Source organism: Enhydra lutris, unplaced genomic scaffold (assembly GCF_002288905.1).
Source record: "Enhydra lutris kenyoni isolate GAN:26980312 unplaced genomic scaffold, ASM228890v2 scaffoldscaffold3, whole genome shotgun sequence".
In the NCBI taxonomy this organism is placed as follows: domain Eukaryota; kingdom Metazoa; phylum Chordata; class Mammalia; order Carnivora; family Mustelidae; genus Enhydra; species Enhydra lutris.
Genome location: NW_019154087.1, coordinates 11,306,904 through 11,322,292, shown reverse-complemented (window position 1 = coordinate 11,322,292; position 15,389 = coordinate 11,306,904).

The window sequence follows — 15,389 nt, the reverse complement described above, 5'->3', positions numbered from 1 at the left end:
GATATTCATATATATATGAATATCATATATATATGAATTCACATGAATTCATTGAACATATGAAGATATTCATATATATATATGAATATCTATATATATAGATATATATATCTATATTTAATATAGATGAATATATAATATTCATATAGTTATTTCATAAATAAATAACATTTTCTTTCCCCTAGCTTACTTCATTATAAGAGTATAGTATATAATACAAATAACATGCAGAATATGAGTTTATTGACTATTTATGTTATCAGTAAGGCTTCTAGTCAACAGTGTGTTATTTGTACTTAACATTTTGGGGAATCAAAAGTTATATATGGATTTTTGACTGCACAATGGGTTGCTACCCTAACCCCTAAGGTGCTTAATGGATGGTCAACTGTATTTCTAAATTTACCTGAGGAGTTTGGTCCATTTACGTTTATTGTTACTAATATATTTGGAATTATTCTACCTCTTTTTGTGCTTTCTCTGTTCTATTTTCCTATCCACCTCATTTCTTTCTTTTTGTTTTCTTTCATATTAAATGCTTCAGTGACGTCTTGTCTATACTCTTTTAGACACTGTACTCAGTCTTGAAATTTTAACAAAACACATTTAACTTACTAAAGTCTAAATTTAATTAGTGTCTCTACCATTTTTCTAAAAAAAATAGAAAGCACTTGAATTCCAGTCAGCACCTGTCATTGCTTTTAACATTTTCATTTTATCAAGTTTTAACTGCAGTGCCCCATAGATATTATTATTTTGGGTGTATGTGTATACAGCAATTTATGTTCATATTCACATTTGATTCTTTTATCACCATTTCTCCTAGGATTTCATATTTTTCTCTGGATTTGTTGTCTGTATTTTTGAAGTAAATAGCTAGCATCTCTGCTATTGTTCATATGAAAATGTCTTTGTTACCCTTGATCTCGAATGATCATTTAGCTGGCTATAAACTATAAATCCATATTTTTCAATCTAAGCAGAGATCAGATTTTTATGTGATTATCTTATTACTAAAATTTATTTATTTATTTATTTATTTTGCCAATTGACTTTTTCACTGAGGATCTAGACCCTGAAATATTCCAAGTTTCATGTGGTAGTCTAAGTTTCAACTCCCACCATTACTTGTCTTCTCCTCCCCAAATACACCTATTGAAACTAAAGGTTGAGGTGTGAGATATCCATAGTATACTCTGGCTTCATGCTATCATATAATTTTGGGTTCAGCTCATTTTTCCATTTCGGCTTCTGTGGATTGACTCTATATCTGTGTGCACAATTTTGCATTAAAAAAAATGTTTGTTTTATCTTCTTCAGAATGTTCAGTGATTTCAGTGGGATGATTTTTTAAAGCAATAACTGTTCTATTGGCTGATTCAACACCCTTTTCTATGTCTACCTCTTTCTTGTTTCCTTTTAGTGAGCTTGGGTTCCATAACCCATCATAATGAGCTTTTCTTGCATACACCCTCGATTCCTTTGCTCCCTTTTCCTTCCATCAAACTGGAGTGGCAAAACCGCAGACCCGGTTACACAAATCCCATCTGCTTTATAAGCATTATATTTAATGCAATTGTGCTGACTGGGGTGTGCTTTAAATTTATGACAGCAAACCTTAAGTAATTCACCAGTGCTGCATAATCTTTCTACCTTTCTATAGCCGATTGTTTGTTCTATTCTCTAGGAAGACACATTCACACCTTCCTTTTTTGTTGTTGTTGTTTTTTTGTTATCATCACAGAGCTAGTGACTCTACCTCTTCTTTCATTGAACAAAGAGATGGAAACAAAACAGAACAATGCAAAACAAACAACAACAACAACAAAAACAGCAAAGAATGACCTCATCCTTCCCAGCACCATATCTCTTGATGTTCCTGCATCTTTTGCTGTCTGCTCTGTCTTCCTTTCCACCAGAGCGGCCCAGGGACCTCAATGTGCTCCTGTCTTGTAACAATCCTTTCCCTTATGCATTGAATCTCATGTCCCTCACATACTCAAAACCTGCTCCTGCAATCATCTCTCTCCCACAGCATTAATAGTCCTTTCTCCTTTTCCCAACAGCATATAAACAATCTGTGATAGTTCTCTGCTTAATGTCACTATGGCAACTCCCCAGCCTAGCATTTTGAAATGAGGTACAGAGCCAGAGGGTATATTGAGACATGTACACGTCCCACAGTTCCTGGCCTCAGACATCTGTGAGTAGTAGAGAAGAAACGAGGTTGAAAATTTTAAATAATGTTTGTTTTTTCTTTTTTAAAAAATTTTAAAATAACTGTAGATTTGCGGAAAAGAACAATCTTTTCAACACATGGAGCTAAGTCAACTACATATCCACAAAACAAAAACAATGATTTTTAGAAAGGAACTTTGTTCCTTATTCATTGAGTTATTTTGGTACCTTCCTTGAAAATCAACTGATAATAAATGTAAGAATTTATTTTGGACTTTCAGTTATGTTTCATTGATCCGTGTGCCCATACTACATTGTCTTAATCACTATGATTTTATGGTAAGTTTTAAAATTGGGTAGTGTAAGTTCTCCAATTTTGTGGGGTTTTTTTCAAGTTTATTTTCACTCTTCCTAGTCCTTTATATTACCAGACATATTAGGATCAATATGTCATTTTTGACAAAAACAAAAACTTTTTACATTTTGATAGGGTTTATGTTAAATTTATATAAAATCAGATAGAATTGATATCTTGATAATACTGACTGTTCTAATTCATGATTATATTATTTCTTAATCTATTTAGATCTTCAACTTATCTCAGCAATATTTTGTAGCTTTGAGTATAAAACTGTTAAACTTTTGTTATATTCATCCCTAAGTTCTTACTGAGGCTATTATAAATGGAATTATTTTATTAATTATATTTTAAGGTTTTTCATTACTAGAATATAGAAATAAAATATTGTATTTGTATGTTGATCATGCATCCTGAAACCTTACTAGATCTACTTCTTTTTTCTAGTAGTTTATCTGTTAATTCCTCAAAAGTTTCACTAATAGGATCAAGACATCTGCAAAAAAAAGTTGTTTTTTTTTTCTCTTTTTTTCTTTTTAATTTATTTTTTTCTTTTTCCTTTCTTTTCAACTTCTTTTCTTTTTATTTTTTTACATATTTTTTTTTTTTTTTTTTTTATTGCACTGCTTGTGTTTGACTCTTGGCTTCACCACCACTAAGAAGCTTGGGAAAGTTACTTTATCTCCACTTTCCACTTCACCATCTGTAATACGGTGATAGTTATTATTAGTATCTACCTTAAAGTGTTGTTTTGCAGATCAAATGGTTAAACACAAATAAAGTGTTAGCATAGTATGTATGGTACACTATTTCTTCTCAACAAATAGTAGGTGTTACTATTTAACTGCAAACAACTTTTATTTGTGTTTATAGTGAATAAGAATTACTTTTCTGAGTTCTGTTAAATGCCTTTGGCCTCAGCTCTACAATCTTCATGACAGCCATTCTCACCACTTCTCTGAGATTAGCCTTCAGGCTTCAGCCTACGGCCACAGTAAGTATATCTGAGATCAGTTTTTTTTCAGCTATACTTCTTACATCCATCATATCAGAAAAAGTTAACAGAAAATAGAAGTCAAACCTAATTTCTCAGAAATATTTCTAGTGTATAACGATTCAAAAAACAAACCTTTTAAAATGAATAAAGTCTATAAATAAACTTTGAGAAGAAAAAACTTCGTTTACCTAGAACATTAAATAAATTTTGCTTCTTAGTCCTAGCAATAAAAGTAACACATAAAAAATACAAATGCATTGCACAGAATATAGAAAATAACAGGCATTAAGCACATCATGGTATCATGTCAATTGATGTTTGCATATATTTACTTGGGAAGACTTAATTTTAATTAGGAAGAAAAAAATCTAAGGCTATACCCAAAATTTGGCTCAAATTTTTCCTTATTTTTACTTAATTCTATAGATAGATGGAAAGTGTAAATGTTATATATATCTGTGTCTATATACATATTGTATGTCATGCTGTTTTTAAGTAATAGAACACAGCACTCATTGCAACTTTGAAAAGCCATTAAAAGTGTTCATTTTAGGCCCCTAACAATAAGTTACAGTGAGTTTTAATCAACTGAGTATACACAGTTTGTTTTCTAAGAATTAAATGTTGCCTAATGTCCACTGAGTGAAAGAATCATTTATAGGCTTATAAGACAGAGTTTGGCTCATTGTTCTATTTTGAAGAAAACTAAATTATCTGAAATATAACACCAATTTTATAACTTTGCACACTGGAGATGGCAGGAAACACCACATACTACAGCCCACTGCAAAAGTTGACAAAGTTCATTAGCATATGAAAAATATAAATTTCCTAGACAAAATGATAGCGTTAGAGATAGATAGATAGATAGATAGATAGATATTTTTTTAAAAGAATGGATTTTCTGGATGGAATTTCTGGAAATAACATAATGGTGGATCATATTTATTAAATGGTCATCTACTCTGTTGTCTTATGCGGCTTGTCTATGGCTTGAAATACTTCACAAAATTAGTAGCTGAATCCGGGTTCCTGCTATGACTTGTTGAACAGAAATTCAAACATAACTGTTGAAATGGACCAAGAGGAACTAATAATCATGTGGTAAAGTGAGCTCAGCTAGAGTAAACAAATATGCATAGTTACCAAATAAATATAGTTACTAAAGCAATGTAGCTTATGCTTTTCCCACTCTTCCTGTTTCCATAAAGAGGGGAAATTTTCCAATCCCTTTCTTGGAGGGAAAACCATGTGAAAGGAATCTATTCAGCTTCTCCCTGTTTTCTTGTTCATTTTTTCCCCAAGAGAGGAAGAATGATTTATCTCTTTGATAAGTTTGGAAGAAAGTCCTGAGCATGATCAGCTAAGTCCAATCCATATTCCCCTCATGTGTCTCTGATCTGCCTGCTTGCAGATGTAACTAACTCCCCTTAGGGGTGTTGCATACACAAACTACGTTACTGCATGAAACTGCCAACAGTATCTGGAGACCTTCTGTGAACAGCATCTAGGGACAATAAGCAACAACTGTGTGACTCCCTGTGGTAGGTCTTGGCCTGACCCGATAGGTGCAACATCGACCTAGGGAGGCACAGCTTCTAAATTAAAATCATTAACAAAGATAAGGATAATCCTAGCAGAACCCGTGCCCTCTGAGTCTACTAATTTCTGCTTCATTGTATGTAGGGTTTGTTGTCTTGAATATATTCAAATTGTGTCTAACTTCTGATGCTTCTTGCATAAAAACAAGTGGGAACCAGGCAAGCTCCTAGTGTTCTGTGTGCATAGATTGTATGAATTGAAATCAGAGAAAATCTTACATGGCATAAATCCATAATGTATAACTGTTCTAGCAGCACATTGAAATGCATACATAAATTCACTTGAAAGATGCCAGGTACTATATAAATGCAAGACATTATTATTGTGATTCTTGGTTTATAAAATTATTTGGATCACTTTTCATTCAAAATATCTTCCTAAAAATTGTTGCTTTGAGTTTGCAACTCCAGGGGATTTTATACACTGGATAAAATCACCAGCCTGGCCTGAGTGAGGTTGCCACGATAGTGCCCTATGGACTCCTGGCCAGGTTGTATTGAATCGGTTCCTTCACTTGGACTCTGCTTCCAGGGCCTTAATTTTCTGGCTCAACTCAGGTTCAAAGATGTGTCAGACAATAATATCTGGCAACTCCAGGGCAAGAAAGGCCCCAAAAGGAACAGAATTGGGAAATCTTACAGGGTTCCTATGCCAGGACTTGCTGAAAAGGGAAACATATTTAAAAGAAGAAGAAGAAGGAATGCATCCTTCACTCCTAGAGACCAATTTGGACCTCTCCCCAACCCCTGTTACACACACACACACACGCACACGCACACACACACAGCCACTCTTTTACCATTCATGCATTGCTTAATAATTAATCCTCTCTCTGGATCATGAGCAACCTAACAAGAATAATTCAAGAAGGAAAAGGGATTGAACACCAGCGCATGTAAGACTATTGTACCAATATGCTAAGAAATATCCTTTTTTCTAATAAGCAGTTTACTGAAACAGTTAAGAGAGCCTGAGCTAAGATGTATTTAAACTGCCAGGTTACCAAAGCTAAAACCTTTTAAGTTTCGTTTACATAATTCCTAGACTATATGTTTCCTCATATGCATCTTTGGATTGAAACACTATCTGGCTACATCATACTGAGCAGGGCCATGTGGGAAATAACCTATTGAACCCTCCTCTGGAACACAAGTCATGCAGGATGTGACTTTGAACCAGCTAGTGATGGCACCACCAGATACTGAGGAACATGCCAGGGAAGTAAGCCCCAGCCCTCACCCAGCTATTGGGGGGTGAAAGGAATCCCTGTCTTTATTTATAACTTTATTAATGTGGTTTGTTTACCAGATGCAGAGGCTGTATGTCCACATTTCTATCTAGGAAGCAAATTGTGACAAAGGACACAATAGGCCTGAGGATCCCAATCTGTAGTTATAAATTGTCCTATAAAATTGCTCCAGTACAAAGTAATGTGCTATGTTAAAATATTCCATGCTGTCTCTGGTATATCGCAAATGGGATGTCCAAGGCCTGGTCCCAAACTTTAGTTGGCTCATCTGCTTCTGAAACAGAGGCGGTGACTTACAGAGGCTGCTGGTTAGTAGGGTAAAAGACAAAATGGCATCACTACCTGGAGCACTGGTCATCAGACGCAACACTACGGACTATCTAGTTTCCTAAAATCACATATCACTGATTATGCTCATGACTGTTAGGAATGCTTTCATGCTTGTCAAGATTCTACATACCCACACAATGCATACACATGCCACTTATGGGGCCTTCTACCTAAATTCATGTAGCTTTCTATTACAACTCTTTCTCCTGCTGTGATGAATTCTAGTGCCAGTTCCTCATGAGGGACCTGTTAACTTCTTTACCTTTCTTGTGTGGCTTATCTGACAGAGGTCTCCCAAAAAGTAAAACGTCATTTTACTCACATGTAGCTCCATGAGAGCAGGGATCTTTGTTTTGTTCATTGATGTAATCCCCAATACATGACATATTGTAGGTGTCCAATATATACTTGTTGGCTTGTGTTGAATCATTCATTACATGCATTATCTATTCTCATGACTTCACTTTTTTCAATACTCTAAGGTTTTATGCAGCCGAGTTTCGATGTATCCTTCTTCACCTGGCTCATTCTCTGCTTCCCCCTGTGACATACCTAACACATTACCACATGGTGGAAGCCCTTCCAAGTTCAGGTTCACTCATACACCTTTGAGCTGTTGAGAATTTCTAGCCTGGATGACTCTAACAGTAACTGTATTTAAAGAGACCAACCATTATACTATTTCCACAAATATTTTTTAATGACAAAGCAGTTTTTAGAACAAAATAAATGGATTTTCATAACAGGGAGAATGGTAGTAGTCATCTAGTTCAAAACTTTTTACAGATCAAGAAATTGGGTAGAGGTAGCTTTAAACTATTATTGAAGGTTATATCACTACTAGTAATCATTCAATAAATGATTATTGCTTAATGATTCTAGAAATAGAGAAGCATCTCATCTTTTTTATGTATCTACAGATTCCAAGACATTCATTTATATCCTAAATTGATATGTCTTTATAATTTAGTCTAGGAATGCCAAGAAATAAAAGATTTATATTATCTGCCTGTTATGTGTTATAAGAATTAAGAATTGAGTTCAGGAAAATTCAGCAAAAACCTCTCAGCTCCTGACATTCTGGCTCTGGCTTCCAAGGGTTTCAGGCTATTTTTCGTCCACCAGGGAGACAAATGGTTATTAAACCTCTGCAATTAAGTGTAACATAAGGATATAAATGGACTCAAATTTTCAAAATTGTACCTTAAATTTTTAGATTGGGAAAATTTGCCTCAATCAAATAGCACCACATTTAGCTAGCAGCAGGAACAGGAAAATGAAGTTGAGGGGAATTAAATATATATTTAAAAATACTTCCCGTGCACTAAATTTTATGTCAGGTTCTAAAAGAATAAAAAGAAGAACAAGTTAAACTTAGTTTCAGGAAGCTTAGAATTTATTAGCACAGATAAAGAACACCCACAATGACAGTACAAAACAGAAAATTAAGAGGTATACCTTGAGTGGCTCTAATTTTATGGTGAACTAAGAATGTCAGTGCATATGATAGGTCTACGTCAAATAGAAGCTAAAAGAGGAGAGAGAGTGAGAAGGGAAGCCTCCTTCATTACCAGGGCGAGACCCGGAGTTTAATCACATCACTTCAGCTCACACTGTGGTGGCAAGAACTCAGTCAGAAGACCAATTCTAGTTACAATGGATCCTGGAAAGTGCAATCTCTAGCTGGCAGCTCATGTGCCTGACTAAAACTCAAGGAGTTTTAAGTTGAATTTTAACTAATTTTTTTTCTGCATCTACTAAGATTATCGTATACATTTTTTAAATGTGTTCTTGCAGCGAATTGTATTCATAGATATCTTAGCTGGAGAAATTTTGCATACCTGAAATAAACCCAATGTGATAAGAACATAATCTCTTATTTAAATTTCTGTATTTGGTTTGCTAATTATTTTAGCATCTTGCATCTATGCTGATGTTTCTGATCTGTTAGATGTATACTTTTTTTCACATCGACTGCAGTACAGTAGACTTTTATTTTTAACTTCTCTTCCATTTTAATATTCTCCAAATTGTCCAAATTCCCCTATGATCTTCCAACTTAGAAAATCTGCACTGATTAGGGGGAGAACATGCTTCTCTAAATTTGATCTGGGTTGACAGGTATGGGAATCTGATGTGGAAAGAGATATCACCAGAGCCCAGGGGACTCCACAGGACGTACCACAGAAGCTAAGAAAAAAATTTTAAGGTCACATTCCACAAAGGAATAGAAGAGAAATGAATGAAATTGCCCTTTTTGGACACCTGAGTTTCCAGAGTTGGCAAATCCCCAAGTGACTGCCCGGTCTAGCTTCTTACAGTTTCTGGCCTTTGAGAAACTCCCTCACTTGTCTTCAGCCATCATTAAAGAGGTGTTGGTTTTTATTCAAAATATTACTCAAATGTATTATACACATTGTTTTCATATGTGCTATATCAGGAAGGGATTTACTGTATATCTATTCTATTCTACCGTCAGAAGAAGAAATCTGTCATTCACTCTTTTGCGGTGAACCTGACATTGCTACCAAATCTGTGCATCTGAGCTTCCTAACGTGGTCTCGTCTGTCATGGTAGATCACTCACTGACACCTCAATGTTCTCTTCTCTTAGCCTACATGACATCACCCCCATGGCATTTCTTCTACCTCAATTACTACTCTCCTTTCATATATTTTGCTATCTCCTCTTTCTCAATCTCATTTCTAAATTTTGGAATGTCTCATTGTTGGTTCCTGAGATTCTTCCTGAGTAACATTCTTTCCTGAGGAGATCTTATCCATTCTGATGTTAAATATAAATTTAAACCTCCTGATCTCCAAACCCATTTTAAGTCACCCATGTAATCCAGACCATTGAGTCCTAATTAAATGTATCTTCAAAATACATTCTCTCCCAAGGCTCTCTCTTCTCAATAAATTTCTCCACCAAGTACCCTGCTGCTGAAGGAAAACACATACAAATAATTCTTCTTTCCTTTCTTTTCATTGTCTCTCATCTTTTTCCACCAGCATTTCCCATTACTTCTGCTGCTGAACATACCGAAAATGTCCATTTATCTCTACTTGTTCTGCTCACATCTATGTGGACCTACTTGTAGTACTGGTGAAATGTACTTTTGTACAGTCTCTCAGCTTCTTTCTTCTCCCCATAATCTGTATCCAGCAGCTTAGCCAGAATGACCTTTTGAAAAGTTGATTCCCATTAAAACAATCGGCCTGCTTCAAAATCTTTCCAAGGTTTTTGTTAGCACCTGTCATAAAATCTAGCATTGCAGCAGAGCCAAGCGGACTCTGCAGGTGAGGAAGGCCATCTTCTCCTGCCTCCTGTCATGCCACAACTCCCTGTAACATTCCAGCTGTGCAGGAATCCTCTTTGTTCCTTAGTTCTTGCCAGGCTTTTTCCCGGCTCTGGGCTTTTGCAGTTGCCATTTTCTCCTTCCCTCCCTCCTGTTTCATGAATGACTGGTTCCTTTTCACTATTCAAGCATCAACCAAATGCCAAGCCCTCAAAGAGTTTGTTCCTAGCCATTTTAGCTAAGTAGATCTCTGCAATTCAAATCTGTCAGGTTTCCCGGTTCATTTATTCAAAACACTTATAAAATCTCTTACTATCTTATTTATATGGATGTTTATTGATTTCATCCACCTAAAGGAATATAAGCCTCTTGAGACCGAACTGCCACTGTCTCATCATCATTCATGTATCCCCATGCCTAGAGCCCGGATTCTTGTATTCAATACTTATCAAGTATAAGAATGGATGAATACATTGCAAGGTGGTATTAAATGATAATGAATTATTGGGACTAATGGTTTCATATAAATAACATTTGTAGTTGCCAGCATGATGCATACCTTTCAGATCTCTTCTGAGTTTGTAGGTAAACCTGTTTATTTAGGCAGGTGGTTTACAGTAGGACAATAGGCTTCAAACTTTAATAGTAAAGACTAAGAAACAACTTTAAAGTCTAAAAGTTAGTGATTACTTAAATAATTTATAGAACATCCATATTGTATAATATTTGTAGCCTTTAAAAATGTTGCTGTAGGGGCACCTGGGTGGCTCAGTGGGTTAAGCCTCTGCCTTCAGCTCGGGTCATGATCTCGGGGTCCTGGGATCGAGCCCCGTATCGGGCTCTCTGCTCAGCAGGGAGCCTGCTTCCCCCTCTCTCTCTGCCTGCTTCTCTGCCTACTTGTGATCTCTCTCTCTCTGTCAAATAAATAAAAAAATCTAAAAAAAAAAAATGTTGCTGTAACTTCATAGTTTTTGAATGAAAAGATGGCCATCTTATATTATTACAGGAAAACATAGGACTACAAAAAAGCATTTATATTATGATCATGTTTTTAGTAAATATACACATAGAGTTCTGGAGAAATATATACAAAAATACTAGTAATAATTTTATCCTGGTATGGGGACTATAAATAACTTTATCTACCTTCTATGTTTTTTAAATTTTTTATTTTTTATAAACATATAATATATTTTTATCCCCAGGGGTACAGGTCTGTGAATCGCCAGGTTTACACACTTCACAGCACTCACCATAGCACATACCCTCCCCAATGTCCATAACCCCACCCCCCTTCTCCCAACCCCCATCCCCCCTCAACCCTCTGTTTGTTTTGTGAGATTAAGAGTCACTTATGGTTTGTCTCCCTCACAATCCCATCTTGTTTTATTTATTCTTCTCCTATCCCCTTAACACCCCATGTTGCATCTCCACTTCCTCATATCAGGGAGATCATATGATAATTGTCTTTCTCGGATTGACTTATTTCGCTAAGCATGATACCCTCTAGTTCCATCCACGTCATCACAAATGGCAAGATTTCATTTCTTTTGATGGCTGCATAGTATTCCATTGTGTATATATACCACATCTTCTTTATCCATTCATCTGTTGATGGACATCTAGGTTCTTTCCATAGTTTGGCTATTGTAGACATTGCTGCTATAAACATTCGGGTGCACGTGCCCCTTCGGATCACTACATTTGTATCTTTAGGGTAAATACCCAGTAGTGCAATTGCTGGGTCATAGGGTAGTTATATTTTCAACATTTGAGGAACCTCCATGCTGTTTTCCAGAGTGGTTGCACCAGCTTGCATTCCCACCAACAGTGTAGGAGGGTTTCCCTTTCTCTGCATCCTCGCCAGCAACTGTCATTTCCTGACTTGTTAATTTTAGCCATTCTGACTGGTGTGAGGTGATATCTCATTGTGGTTTTGATTTGTATTTCCCTGTGCCAAGTGATATGGAGCAATTTTTCATGTGTCTGTTGGCCATATGGATGTCTTCCTTGCAGAAATGTCTGCTCATGTCTTCTGCCCATTTCTTGATTGGATTATTTGTTCTTTGGGTGTTGAGTTTGCTAAGTTCTTTATAGATTTTGGACACAAGCCCTTTATCTGATATGTCGTTTGCAAATATCTTCTCCCATTCTGTCAGTTGTCTTTTGATTTTGTTAACTGTTTCCTTTGCTGTGCAAAAGCTTTTGATCTTGATGAAATCCCAATAGTTCATTTTTGCCCTTGCTTCCCTTGTCTTTAGCGATGTTCCTAGGAAGATGTTGCTGCGGCTGAGGTCAAAGAGGTTGCTGCCTGTGTTCTCCTCAAGGATTTTGATGGATTCCTTTCTCACACTGAGGTCCTTCATCCACACAGTCTATTTTTGTGTGTGGTGTAAGGAAATGATCCAATTTCACTTTTCTGCATGTGGCTGTCCAATTTTCCCAACACCATTTGTTGAAGAGGCTGTCTTTTTTCCATTGGACATTCTTTTCTACTTTGTCGAAGATTAGTTGACCATAGAGTTGAGGGTCTATTTCTGGGCTCTCTATTCTGTTCCATTGATCTATGTGTCTGTTTTTGTGCCAGTACCATGCTGTCTTGATGATGACAGCTTTGTAATAGAGCTTGAAGTCCGGAATTGTGATGCCACCGACTTTGGCTTTCTTTTTCAATATTCCTTTGGCTATTCGAGGTCTTTTCTGGTTCCATATAAATTTTAGGATTATTTGTTCCATTTCTTTGAAAAAAAAGGATAGTATTTTGATAGGAATTGCATTAAATTCGTAGATAGCTTTAGGTAGCATAGACATTTTCACAATATTTATTCTTCCAATCCAAGAGCATGGAACATTTTTCCATTTCTTTGTGTCTTCCTCAATTTCTTTCATGAGTACTTTATAGTTTTCTGAGTATAGATTCTGAGCCTCTTTGGTTAGGTTTATTCCTAGGTATCTTATAGTTTTGGGTGCAATTGTAAATGGGATGGACTCCTTAATTTCTCTTTCTTCTGTCTTGTTGTTGGTGTAGAGAAATGCAACTGATTTCTGTGCATTGATTTTATATCCTGACACTTGACTGAATTCCTGTACAAGTTCTAGCAGTTTTGGAGTGGAGTCTTTTGGTTTTTCCACATATAGTATCATATCATCTGCGAAGAGTGATAGTTTGACTTTTTCTTCGCCGATTTGGATGCCTTTAATTTCCTTTTGTTGTCTGATTGCTGAGGCTAGGACTTCTAGTACTATGTTGAATAGTAGTGGTGATGATGGACATCCTGCCGTGTTCCTGACCTTAGCAGAGAAGCTTTCAGTTTTTCTCCATTGAGAATGATATTTGCGGTGGGTTTTTCATAGATGGCTTTGATCATATTGAGGTATGTGCCCTCTATCCCTACACTTTGAAGAGTTTTGATCAGGAAGGGGTGCTGTATTTTGTCAAATGCCTTTTCAGCATCTATTGAGAGTATCATATGGTTCTTGTTCTTTCTTTTATTAATGTGTTGTATCACATTGATTGATTTGCAGATGTTGAACCAACCTTGCAGCCCTGGAATAAATCCCACTTGGTCGTGGTGAATAATCCTTTTAATGTACTGTTGAATCCTATTGGCTAGTATTTTGGTGAGAATTTTCGCATCTGTGTTCATCAAGGAACTTGGTGGTCTGTAGTTCTCTTTTTTGATGGGATCCTTGTCTGGCTTTGGGATCAAGGTGATGCTGGCCTCATGAAATGAGTTTGAAAGTTTTCCTTCCATTTCTATTTTTTGGAACAGTTTCAGGAGAATAGGAATTAGTTCTTCTTTAAATGTTTGGTAGAATTCCCCCTGGGAAGCCGTCTGGCCCTAGGCTTTTGTTTGGAGATTTTTTTTTTTTAAAGATTTTATTTATTTATCTGACAGACAGAGATCACATGTAGGCAGAGAGGCAGGCAGAGAGAGAAAGAGAGAGGAGGAAGCAGGCTCTCCACTGAGCAGAGAGCCCGATGCGGGGCTCGATCCCAGGACCCTGAGATCATGACCTGAGCCGAAGGCAGAGGCCTTAACCCACTGAGCCACCCAGGTGCCCTTGTTTGGAGATTTTTGATGACTGTTTCAATCTCCTTACTGGTTATGGGTCTGTTCAGGTTTTCTATTTCTTCCTGGTTCAGTTGTGGTAGTTTATATGTCTCTAGGAATGCATCCATTTCTTCCAGATTGTCAAATTTGTTGATGTAGAGTTGCTCATAGTATGTTCTTATAATTGTCTGTATTTCTTTGGTGTTTGTTGTGATCTCTCCTGTTTCATTCATGATTTTATTAATTTGGGTCCTTTCTCTTTTCTTTTTGATAAGTCTGGGCAGGGGTTTATCAATCTTATTAATTCTTTCAAAGAACCAGCTCCTAGTCTCGTTGATTTGTTCTATTGTTTTTTTGGTTTCTATTTCATTGATTTCTATTTTGATCTTTATGATTTCTCTTCTCCTGCTGGGTTTTAGGTTTCTTTCTTGTTCTTTCTCTAGCTCCTTTAGGTGTAGGGTTAGGTTGTGTATCCGAGACCTTTCTTGTTTCTTGAGAAAGGCTTGTACCGCTATATATTTTCCTCTCAGGACTGCCTTTGTTGTGTCCCACAGGTTCTGAACCATTGTGTTTTCATTATCATTTGTTTCCATGAATTTTTTCAATTCTTCTTTAATTTCCTGGTTGACCCACTCATTCTTTAGAAGGATGCTGTTTAGTCTCCATGTATTTTGATTCTTTCCAAATTTCCTTTCGTGATTGAGTTCTAACTTCAGAGCATTGTGGTCTGAAAATATGCAGGGAATGATCCCAATCTTTTGATACCAGTTGAGACCTGATTTAGGATCGAGGATGTGATCTATTCTGGAGAATGTTCCACGTGCACTAGAGAAGAATGTGTATTCTGTTGCTTTGGGATGAAATGTTCTGAATATATCTGTGATGTCCATCTGGTCCAGTGTATCATTTAAGGCCTTGATTTCCTTGTTGATCTTTTGCTTGGATGATCTGTCCATTTCAGTGAGGTGAATGTTAAAGTCCCCTACTATTATTGTATTATTGTTGATGTGTTTCTTTGATTTTGTTATTAATTGGTTTATATAGTTGGCTGCTCCCACGTTACGGGCATAGATATTTAAAATTGTTAGATCTTGTTGTTGGACAGACCCTTTGAGTATGATATAGTGTCCTTCCTCATCTCTTATTATAGTCTTTGGCTTAAAATCTAATTGATCTGATATAAGGATTGCCACCCCAGCTTTCTTCTGATGTCCATTAGCATGGTAAATTGTTTTCCACCCCCTCACTTTAAATCTGGAGGTGTCTTCGGGTTTAAAATGAGTTTCTTGTAGGCAATATATAGATGGGTTTTGTTTTTTTAT